Source organism: Dendrobium catenatum, unplaced genomic scaffold (genome assembly GCF_001605985.2).
Source record: "Dendrobium catenatum unplaced genomic scaffold, ASM160598v2 fragScaff_scaffold_133, whole genome shotgun sequence".
In the NCBI taxonomy this organism is placed as follows: Eukaryota; Viridiplantae; Streptophyta; class Magnoliopsida; order Asparagales; family Orchidaceae; genus Dendrobium; species Dendrobium catenatum.
Genome location: NW_021318595.1, coordinates 11,176,394 through 11,180,722, shown reverse-complemented (window position 1 = coordinate 11,180,722; position 4,329 = coordinate 11,176,394).

Here is a 4,329-nt window from a genome sequence, read left to right as displayed (position 1 = left end):
GTGCTCGATCTTCTTTTTTTCAGGCGAGCCAAGCTCAAGCTCGAGTTCGAGCTTAATGTGAGCTCGAATGTCAAAACTCGACTCATATACACCCCTATGCATATGCTATATCGATCTCTACTTAGTCTTATCCAATCAACTCATCAATCTATGAGCTCAAACTCAAGTTTGTTTTATATTGTGCATCGTTTATCATCAAGTTTTTTATAGAAATAAGCTCAAATTAAATCAAAATTTAAGAAAATAAACTTTAATATTTGAAAGCTATAACCTTAATATAAAAAGGAAACTAAAACAAAATACAATATAAATGACACTAGAATAAATAATCAAGTTATTTGGGATGAAGATAGCTAATCTTCTGGTTTGCTTAAATTTTTCTGTATTTTCATGGGACACTATTAAGATAGCTCAATCCAGGCGTGCAAATGAGTTGAGTTAAGCTCAAGGCAGGGGGTGTTCGAGCCGAGCTCGACTGCCAAATAACGAGCTCGAACTTGAGTCAAGCTCGAGCTCGACTAGACAGGGTACATGAGCCCTACCTGCGACTCCCAACACTCGTCTTAAGGCTGTAGACCTCATCCAGCGAGCCGCAACTCATCCCATGAGGCCACGACTCATCACGAAGTCGTAGCCCTCATCCGCGTCTCCTGCCATCTCGCATTCCTCACAGTCAAACACGACACAGGAGGCCTCGGACCTCGGTCCGTACACGAGTCTTCCACCCTCGTCCGCATCTCCCGCCATCCCGCATTCGCACAGTCTCTCTCACACGCTGCCTCGGTCCGCACATGCTTCCTTCACGAGTAGCTCGACGAGTAATCGAGTCGAGCCTTCTGCTGTTCGAACTCAAGCTCGTTAACAAGTCAAGCTCGAAATTCTGCTCTAACTTGACTTGTGTGCTCTATAAGCTCGGCTCGCAAGCCCATAAATGAGTCGAGCTTGGCCGGCTCAGCTCACTTACACCCTAGCTCAATCCTCGACGAGTAATCGAGTCGAGCCTTCTGCTGTTCGAACTCAAGCTCGTTAACAAGTCAAGCTCGAAATTCTGCTCTAACTTGACTTGTGTGCTCTATAAGCTCGGCTCGCAAGCCCATAAATGAGTCGAGCTCGAGCCGGCTCAGCTCGCTTACACCCTAGCTCAGTCATATTGTTCTACAATAATTGGAATTCTTTGACGTGTAAGATTTCAGTTAAATTTGCTCAAAGTAAAAAAAAAATTTGCTTCTTCTTCCTTGGGTATTGGTACTCTCTTGCTTCAGTTTGTATTGTGGAATTTTCTTTCAGTTCGTTACTCTCTTGACTCATATTTTTTACTTATTGGAGCTTTTGCCTGGAGAGTTTGTCAATCCAATCTTTTTTTTCTTTACTCTATAGAGGCTTTACATTGTAATAATGATACTCTCTCTCTCTCCCTCCTTCCCTCCCACATGTTGATCCTCTATCTTATTCTCTCTCCCCTTCCCTCCCACATGTTGATCCTCTATCTTATTATAATAGATTTCAATATCGTTTCATTTAGATGCAAGACTTACTTTTGAATTGTCACATCCCTTCTCTCTATTATATTATTATCCCTTAATCCTCCAACCACCCAAATCTCTTAAAAGAAAACAAATGTACAAATTTTTAACTATACATGATTGGCTTACAAATGTTGAGAACAGCAAGTGGTACGTGCATTAAAAATTATGCTTATTTGCCACCTCTCCTTTCAGTTTTGATACCCCCAAACTTCAACTTCCCCTAACACATCTGAGTTCAACTCAGTTTATTATATATATGCTACATTCTGAATTTTATTAGAGATCAATACAAGTAATATAATGCACACTCATGATAACTCAGCAAAAAATCACATTCTTCATACATGCAATTTTTTTTTCTTTCTTTGCTGAAAAAATTTAGTGATGAAGCTTAAAATTTACATAACCGAGAAGATGCACTCATCGATTCTCCCGATAGGCCACAATTACCTCGAGCAAATATATTAATGACAAGGAACACATTTTTTCTATTTGCTACTAATACTTGTACTTGTTCTGCTATAATGCCCAAGCCTGACTGAGGAAGAGTTACGGGGAGTCACACACAAATAAGCTGATTCCAGCCCGATTTACAATATTTAAAAATAGAAACTTAAATCTCAATTTGAAACAATCTCGTATACTACCAATGGATGAACCATTGAGCCAACCCGGTCACTCTTCGAGGGGACAAACCAACAAAGAAAAAGGCTAACGGGGAGGGCGGTGAAGCCAGAAGTTTGTGAGTGATCGAAGTCTATATTTTCTAGGTTGCGGGATTGAAAGCACAAGGTTCAACTTCTTAGTGCTAACACTGGCTCCTCAACAAGGTGATTTATACAGCTAAATCATAGTAACATATGAAAAGATCGAGTAGCATTAGATACATCTCTAATTCATTTTCTTTTCAGTCTTATTCTATGGGGTGAGCTTTATTCAAGTACAAGGGATCATCAATTTACACAAGAATTTCACCAAGTAAACTTCTATCATCTACGCATTGGAGTAGATGGAATTTCGATCATAGAATCTTGAAAATAATTTTTAGTATCGCAATCAAACTGATCCATATCTGATAATATTTTTTGAGCTTCCACTTGCAGAGACAATGGCTTTGATCCACATGTGGCAAGGCCATTATCTACGTAAATAAAAACTCGAAAAGTTGACAAGCATCTGCTCTTCCAGGCAAAGCAAGAACGGTATCCTGCCTACCCAGCTGCCCCTCCATTAATATACGTAAAATAGTCAAATAAAGCTTTTGCATGGACTATATGGCACAACGAGGGTGCGTTGTAACCACTCATTAACGGCCAAATATCTATCTCGACATTATAAAATGAATGAAACTTATACAATCATCAACTTATAAAAGAAAAAAATAAGAAGAAGAAGAAATCAAATATGAAGCCATTGATCCTGGACCGTTGTGAGAGAGCAATTTCAAAGGGTGCATGTGGAAGAAAGTGCATGATGATCTCCACTTAAAGCTTCAAGATTCAAAAGTGCTTTTTGTTCAGTCTGAAGAAAAAAATTCAGAATGTTTGACTTTTTTTTCTCTTTTTTTTTTCTGAATGTAAGATTAATGATTATGAATAAGAGTTAATAATTTAATTAGTTTTCTTTTAGGCTGCAAAACATTAAAAAAGTGCCTTATATTTGATAAATAGAAGAATTTGTTGTATCTTCACTGAAATGTTAATAAGAATACTGTTAGCTTCTTTTTTTTTTTGTTCAAATCTTTCAAATTTATAGAGGTTTTGAAGTTTAAAACAAATGGGATTTGCTGATGTTAGAATATTATAAAGATTAAAGTCTTGAGGGTGACTAGATAGCATCTCTAATAATACAAAAGTCCTTTAAAGGTTCAACGATGAGTGAGCTCTAAGGGCATCTAGTGTTGAATAGAGTTCTCTTTAAAAATTCCTTGTATAATTCATTACCATTTGATTCTTTCACCATTAAAAAATTGAATTTTTTTGCGGCAGATGTTAGGAGTGGTTTTAGAACCGCTGCTAAAACCCTATTTTATCAATAATTTTGACCGCTACAGTTAGCACCGGTTTTAATTGGTGCAACTTGAATCTATTTTAACTGGTGCAATTTGCTCTTGTTTTAGCCACAGATAAAGCCCCGCCTTAAACAGAATCCCTAATTCCCAAACCTTATGCGCATGCAATCTGAAGCTCAACTCTCCGTCTTCCCCTCTTCTTTCGCTTGCGACGTCCGTGACTCTCAAGCGAAGCGAACCATTGCTGAGCATCGCAACTGCTGTCAGGCGTGCAGCGGCTTTATAACCGCTGCAAGAAAATTTGTGGCGGTTAAAACTGCAAAAAATGATCTAATTTTGTGCTTCATGCGATAAGCCTATTTTATGATAGTGTTTGGATAATTCATTACCATTTGAGTATTTGAAAACTTGTCAATTCCTTTAAAATCTTTAAAGACCACTAAACTATATACGTACCAGATGCTTCAAGCAAGCACGCATTCTCTCACAAACATCAACTCACCTCCTCGGACATCATTTGAATGAGTCAAGATATGATCACAACAATAAACTGCCGAAAAATATTGCCAGTTCATATATAGCTTCAAATTTTCCATCAAGGATACCTTAATATACATGTGAATGAGTCAAGATATGATGTGATATGATATAAAGGCACATAATAATTTGATAAATTGATATTTAAGGTAATAGCAGGCCAACAGTCTCCTGAGAGCAACTATTATATCACTAGATTCAGCTTCCAAACTCCAACAATGCAATGTGCTCAGTTTGATGCAAATTATCTTCATT